This window comes from Equus quagga, chromosome 3 (genome assembly GCF_021613505.1).
Source record: "Equus quagga isolate Etosha38 chromosome 3, UCLA_HA_Equagga_1.0, whole genome shotgun sequence".
NCBI lineage: Eukaryota > Metazoa > Chordata > Mammalia > Perissodactyla > Equidae > Equus > Equus quagga.
In genome coordinates this window covers 53,093,288-53,101,504 of record NC_060269.1, presented here as the reverse complement: position 1 = coordinate 53,101,504, position 8,217 = coordinate 53,093,288, and the positions used below count along the sequence as shown (strand labels likewise).

At 34.8% G+C, this 8,217-nt stretch overlaps 1 pseudogene; it reads right to left on the bottom strand.

Moving 5' to 3' along the window:
• Positions 1-6,583: 6,583 nt before the first annotated feature.
• Positions 6,584-7,137, bottom strand: LOC124236750 (fatty acid-binding protein, heart-like; annotated as a pseudogene).
• Positions 7,138-8,217: the final 1,080 nt, after the last annotated feature.

Here is an 8,217-nt window from a genome sequence, read left to right as displayed (position 1 = left end):
AAACTGCAGTCAATTTCTTTTACTTTTAGTAAGCAAGCCCACCTGCCTTCCTTCCTCCCTTTCTTTTGTAAACAGTACCTGAGTTGTCTGACATCTCAAGCAATGAAGATTTCCTAGAATCCTACTTGGTTCGTATGATCTATTTTTTTACATACATATTTTCGAACTTAAAAGACATTATTTCTCATCTTGGATCTTGTCCTATACATACCAGATCTGTACAGAATGTGGCAAAAAGGGCATAAAGTGGGCACAACATAGTAAGACAAAAGGCTAATATGACAATACATGTCTGAGTTGAAGAGACAAGTAGTAATGAACCAAATTAGATTGTGCTATCAAGACCCCCAGAGGTATCAAAACTATTCGGCCTGGTTCTATAGAGACCTCAGTTCAAAATCAACATGAAATGACCTAAAAATTTTCCTGATGGTTCATTTATAAATGTATGATAGAATATGAGTGACTCAGTGCTGTGGTACTAATTGAGACTTTTTCATCCAACCAACAACCTTGCTTCCTCGTACTTTTCTTTTGAAACTCTACTTTTATGCTTATATGGTAAACAACTGAAGAAAATATCAGAAATGTGGGACAAATATATGTATTAAAATAATTATTTGTTTAATGTATTAACTTCATTTATTTTTGCAAATAAGATAATTTCAGGCTGGTTAAAAAAAAATCCAAAGTTATTCCACTCCATACTTGATCTCAAAGCTCACGTAAATAAAGTATGCATTCTAAGTCACCAAGTGTTGCATCCAGTTCCTAAGATAATTTCCAAAAGCATAATAGGGTTGTCATGGAAGAATTTAATTTTGAGAGGAGCCCAGATCACTCAACATGGTTTCCAGTGGAAGCAGTTATGTTCAATGTACAATGACTCCAAAAATAGTACTACCACTGAGGATTTATGTTTTGTTTTGTAGTGTATATTCTAATAATGATCCTGCTAGGAACGTCCTCTAGAAGAATGGGTATAAAACAGGCAGTCCATTTACTCCTTGAAATTGTATGTAAACTTTTATGTGATTGTCATATGCACAGTTTTCAAAAAGAATGTCTGTGGTTTTTATCAGATTCCTCCAGAGGCCCATGACCTCCCAAGTTGTTGACACTATTTTTAGAAATTGAACAATTATTTCAAAATCCCATTGAACTTTCAAGGTATTTAATTTCAGACACCAAGCTCATCCACTGCAGATAATCAGCAAGTGTAACATTAGAAGGTCAATGCCAGCTTTGGCTAATGAGGTCTCTCTGGATGAAATTGTCTTTTACCTATATATCACCCTTATCTTCTACTTATTGGAGTAAGATATTAAAATAAAGTGCCACAGCTTGATTCAATTCTTTTCAGGCATCAAGATTTTATCTAAAAACTTCAGACCAGAACTGATTGTACTAGTGACTTATGATTTCTTCAGTAATTCTCCTCAGGAATAAACTGTTTCGTGATTGGCTTTGCAAGCTTACACTAGGATTTGAATGTTACTTCTGCAATATGAAGTAGCGATACATCTATTTCTACAAGCTTTGAGCATCCAAGAAGACAGACACTTGAGAAATTCCCCTTTGCAATTAAAAGGTTTTTTGGTGGCCTGAAATAAACAATGTAGAACTCTTCAAATGCCTAAATTAATACTGAGAGAACTAAGACCTTAAAGAGAAGCATTTCTATTCAGTTCTATCTGTTGGAAATAGAAAGAACTCCTGGAAGCTTGTTGCATGATTCTGCCATATTAACAACAGCAATATTTTAAAAATCAAGTGATTAATGCATACATATGCTTCTCATGTCTATTTACCTCAAATTTTGCTTTATTAGGGACAAATAAAATCATATACTCTTTATAGAACTGTTTTTCCAACATTAATTAATTTCTTGTCCTTGAAGAAAGTCCTTGATGGATGATTCCTATAAAGGGTTAAATTGTGTCCCCAAAAAGATATGTTGAAGTCCTAACTCTCGGAATTATATAGAGTCATTGAATGTAAACCTCATATTTTAACCTTATTTGAAAATAGTGTCATGGTAGAAATAAATCGTTAAGATGAGGTCATACTGGAATAGGGGGGCCGTTAATCCATTGTGGCTGGTGTCCTTATAAGAAGAGAAGAAGAGACACAGAGACACAAACACATGAAGGAGAAGGCCAGATGACAACTGAGGCAGAGATTCAAGTGTTGCAACTGCAAGCCAAGGAATGTCAAGAATTTCCCACAACCCCCAGAAGCTAGGAAGAGGCATAGAAGGATTGTCCCTTGCAAGTTTCAGAGGGGTCACGGGCTTGCTCACACCTTGACTTTGAATTTCTAGCCTCCAGAACTGTGAACCAATAAATTTCTGTTGTTTTCAAGCCACCCAGGTTATGGTACTTTGTTACAGCAGCCCTAGAAAACAAATACTAAGAACTTCGAGCACAGATATCCTACGATGATTTAAAATATCCTATAATTCTTTAAAAACATTGACTTACTGTTATTATCTGTTGTATTACAGAGCTGTGCAAGTGCAACATTGGTCCCCTCTATTTTCTTGATCAAGTTAGAACTATTATTTACATTACAGTAGCACTATTGTATATTGACAAAAGTCTTGTAACTCATGGCTCTATTTTGAGAAAAGTATGCATATAGATAGTTGCATGAGACTCAGAAAATAAAAAAAACAAGGGAGCAAAAATTCAAGCATCAAATATCAGTTTTGAATTGGGCATGAAAATGTGAATAAGAAATCAATTATATTCTTTATCACATTAGTTCTGACTTTTAAATGGTATTTTGCTCCTAATTGCAAACATTTGCAGGAAATTTAAAATGTATCATAAAATTATTGAAGTCATGAAACCTGCAATCTACAAGAGTGCATCATAAATATTGCAGGAAATGTTAAGAAACTCTAAAACTCCAATACACATTTAATATAGCTCTCTTAGCTCTTTAAAGAATTCGAATATGTCAAAACTTTTTATTAACTGAAAATCTTAAAACTCAGAATTTCCAGAGTATAAAACATACTGTGCTTCTCTTTAGCTACCTCTGAAAAGAAGACCAAAGAACACCACAAACTGAGAGTAGTTTTAGAATAAGTGCTCTTTATTGTAACTGGCTTTAGTGGAGAAGAAATAATTGGGCTGTAATAAATCATCCATCCGTGTTGGGCTCACTATTGAATGGATCGTGGACCTTGTAAACCTTTTTTCTTTCTTTTTTCTACTTTAGGCAGTAAAATATCCAGGTGATTATCACTAATAAAACCCACTTTCCTACTACAAATATATTATTGATTCATAGTTTCCCACAAAGTTTTAGGGATAAAGAATGATTGAGGCTAAGGTGCCTTTGGTGGTGTGAGTGTCTACCCTGTGACAATTATATGTGTGAAAGGGTATTGACAGAGAGCTCTGGGGCCTCTGATGAAATACAGCAGTCAGGGTGAAAAAACCATTTTTCATTTAATAAACACTTCTGAAAGGCTTGTCGCTGCACACCATATTTATAGGCACAGCTCAGATGGTTCCATTTTCTTCTGGTTCTGCTTCTATAAAATTTCTTTAATCAGCTAGAATTGGATGTGACTCTGATGCCATAAATCTCATAAAGGGGTCAGCTAAATGAGCCCCATTTCAGGGGCATCTACAGTATGTTTTATAGATATTTTAATGAGAGACGGTAGAGGGTTTTATATGCTTTCCAAACGGGGGATACAGAAACATTCATTAGCTGAGCAAACTGGGACTCAGTTAAATTTTATAAAGAATCTGAAATATTAAAAATAAGACGTTTTAATTCTTTTTAACTGCCTCACTGTACATTATATATTGAATATTATCTTAAGTCACTTATTCTCTGGGCAGTTTATTCACATTGTTTCTCATCCACTACATTGCTTTGGGCTCCCAGGAGCCACACTTGTGAAAGTCCTCCTGGGGTATTTTGTAAGGAGAACTAGACATAAGCACTGTTGGTTTAAAGAGATTCTGAAATCAAAGAAACATTGGACTTCCTAATAGCTTTAGACACACTTAAGTCTAATTTCTCTGGCTTTTGTTTCAGTAGTGAAACACTACTTCAGAAACTGTAGATTTTTTTTTACCAGAAGCAATAGTTTCATAAAATGTCTCAATTCAGACTTTTTACTTTATGTAATCTCTCTAACTATTGCAATAAGTATGGATTATTCCAGGAGTGAAATGACTCCACAGAAAGTTCTTCCTGACCCAATTGTATTAAGCCAACTCATTTTAGGCTGGGTCAGTGAGCAAGACTGCATGTGGGCTGTGGCATCAGATAAAGAGCAATGCTTTTCCAGAGGAAGGAATGCGAGCACTATATTTAGCCCCATCTGAACCTCTTTATTCCACTGTGCAAAATGGGGATAGTGCTTTCTTACCAAGGTAGTAGAAAGGACATATTGTATATATATATTTCATAGCATAAAATACAACATTTACAGCAGTTGAAAACTTTACATCCAACAGCTAATGCTACTGTACAGTGTATTTGAAAGTTATTAAGAAAGTAGATACCAAGATTTCTCATCACCCGGAAAAAAACTTTTTTTTTCGGTTATCTATATGAGATGATGGATATTAGCTGAACTTATTGTGGTAATCATTTCACAACATATGTAAGTCAAGTCATTATGCTGTATACCTTAAACTTATGCAGTGCTGTATGTCAATCATATCACAGTAAAAGAAGAAGAAAACCCTTCATATCCAATACTGACATTACATACAATGATACTACTATTATTAATATTTGTAGTGGTAGTATTAATTAACAGTGAAAACCAAAGTCTTTTAAAGCAAACTATCAAATGAATTTAAATGCACTATGGATTTACTCCCTTTAATAAACCTTTATGAATACAGAATAAATTTTGTAATGGTTTATTTTCTTCTCTAATCATATGGGAAAAGAACTAAATCTTGATCCATGTTTAAAGTTATTTTCTTGTGGAATGTAAAGAAGACATCTACCTTCCTACTTCACCATTGAAATAAAGCAGAAAATTCTAATGTCTTTCACAGTTCGTGTTATAATTCATCACGTATGCATGACTTTTATACACAATCCTGAGAAGTTTAAAATAATTTTTCTGTAAATACATCTCCAAATGTGCTTAAAATTGCAAATGGAAATGATTGCCAGTCTCTAACAGGAACAAACTATTTCTTCTTAATCACAGACTTTAATTATAGTTCCAGATTTAAATCCATTTGGAAAATTTATACATAATGGTTTTATGAAGATACTAATTTTTCAGATCCTGGTGAATTCATTGTTATATTCTTCCATGGCAAAAATTTTGCAAGATTTACATTTCATAATAGTTACAATTTTAATTCACTACAAAAATTTGTTGATTCACTTATCTCATTTTTCTATCAAGATTACTACTATCGTTTTTTAAATTGAGATACAATTGATGAAATCATTGTGTAACTTTAAGGTATAAAACTTGTTGATTTGATACATCATATATTGCAATATGATTGCTCCATAGCATTAGTTAACACCTCTATCTTGTCACATATTTTCATGTTCTTTTTGAAGTGAGAACATTTAAAATCTAGTCTCTTAGGAGGAACTTTGAAGTATATATTGCAGTATCTTGACTATAATCACTATGCTCTGCATTGGATCTCCAGAACTTATTAACCTTCTACTTATATTAATCTTCTACCAACATCTCCCCAATTCCCCCACCTCCCAGCACCTGGTAACCACCATTCTACTCTCTGTCTCCATAATTTCAGCTTTCTTAGATTCCAGATATAAGTGATATTATGCAGATATTTCTTTCTCTGTCTGATTTATCTCACTTAGCGTAACACCCTCAAGGGCCATCCCTTTTGTTACAAACAGCAAGATTTCCTTCTTTTTCATGGCTGAATAATATTCATATGTACATGAATATATATGTATATTATACATATGTATATCATAGATAGGTATAATACATCTTCTTTATCCACTTATCTGTTGACAGATATTCAGGTTGTTTCCATATCTTGGCTACTGTGAATAATGCTGCCATGAACATGAAAGTGCACATATATCTTTGAGATCCTCTTTTCATTTCTTTTGGCTATATACACAGAAGTGGGATTACTGGATCATATACTAGTTCTATTTTTAATTTTTTGAGGAACCTCCATACTGTTTTTCTTAGTAGCTGTACCAACTTACATTTCCACCACAGTGCACTAGGGTTCCCTTTACTCCACAACCTCGCCTACACTTATCTCTTGTTTTTGGAAGATAGCCATTCTAGCAGATGTCAGGTGATATCTCATTGCTGTTTTGAGTGGCATTTCCCTGATGATTAGTAATGTTGAGTATCTTTTCATGTACCTGTTGGTCTTTTGTACATCTTCTTTGGAAAAATATTTATTCATTCCTCGACCATTTTTTAATTGGATTGCTTGATTTTTTTAATTGTTTTTTGAGTGCTTTATATATATATATGTATATGTATATGTATATATAGGTCTTAGCTCTGTTTTATTGACTTCAGAGCACACTTTGCATGCAGTTAAAAAGCAGACATACACAACAGGAACCGGAACTAGATCCAGGCTGGTGCCACCTGAGCCCAGAGAACTTCCCCAACCGAGTTGGGTTTATACAAAATGCCAGAGGAAAAAAATGAGGCAATCTGGTGCTTAGTCCACAGGCAGCCACTTGGCGGAGGCACAGTCAGTGAAGGAGCCGGAAGGTCCTGCCCCTTTCTGTAAATGCGAGTGCTCACTGCGCTGCCATGGGTGAGTGTCAGGATGACTTTTTCATCAATTAGCTCCCACAGGAGTGTTGTCTCTTGCCCATTCCACTTCTGCACGTGGACAAGTTTGCCTCCATCCAGCATCACAAGGGACTTGACCTTCCTGTCATCCGCCATCGTCTCATCAAACTCCACCCCCAGCTTGAAGCTGATCTCCGTGTTCTTGAAGGTGCTGTATGTGTTTTTATAGTGATAGTGTCCCCGTTCACTTTGATGACTGTGGTAGGCTTGGTCATGTTGGCTACCTGCCTGGTAGCAAAACCCACACTGATTGACTTCATGTAGTCATCGAAATTCTTGCTGTCCAATAGCTTCCAGGTGCCCACGAAGGTGTCCACCATGGTGAGGCTGTGCTAGGCTGAGAAGTAAGAGCCAAGAGAGCAGGCTTGCAAGGACTCTGGGACCCCAAGTTCTTTATATATTTTTGATATTAACTCTTTATCAGATATATGGTTTGCAAATATTTTCTCCCATTCTGTAGGTTGCCTTTACATTTTGTTGACTGTTTCTTTTGCTATACAGAAGCTTTTAAGAGAAACATAGTCCCACTTGTTGATTTTTGCTTTTGTTGCTTATGCTTTTGGTGTTGTGTCATTGCAAACATTAACAAGATCAATGCCAAGGAGCTTTTTTCTTATGTTTTCTTCTAGGAGTTTTAAGGTATCAAGTCTTATTTTTAAGTCTTTAATTCATTTTGAGTTAATTTTTGTAAGTGATGTAAGATAAGCTTTTGCAGCATCCCATGAGCTTTGGTGAGCTGTGTTTCCATTTTCTCTTGTTTTGAGGTATTTTTAATTTCTTCTTTGACATACTGGTTGTTCAGTAGTGTGTTGCTAGTTTCTACATGTTTTTAAATTTTCCATCTTTCCTCTTCTCGATTTCTAGTTTTATACCATTGTGGTCAGAAAAGATACTTGGTATGATTTCAATCTTCTTCAATTTTCTAAGACTTGTTTTGTGGCCGATCGTATGATCTATCCTGGAGAATGTTCCATGTGTACTTGAGAAGAATGAGCATTCTGCTGCTGTTGGATGGAATATTTTATATATACATATATATATATATATATATATATATATACACATGTCCGTTAAGTGCAGTTGGTCTAAAGTATGGTTCAAATCCAAAGTTTTCTTGTTGATTTTCTGTCTGAATAATATATTCATTGCTGACGGTAGGGTATTGAAGCCCCTTAGTATTATTATATTGTTGCCTGTTTCTCTCTTTAGATCTATTGGTATTTGCTTAATATTAATTTAGGTGCTCCAATGTTGGGTACATATATATTTAAGATTTTTATATCTTCTTGATGAATTGACCCCTTTATCATTATATAATTGCCTTCCTTTTCTCTTGTTATAATTTTCGGCCTAAAGTCTATTTTCTCTGATATAGGGGTGGCTACCCCACTTTCTTTTGA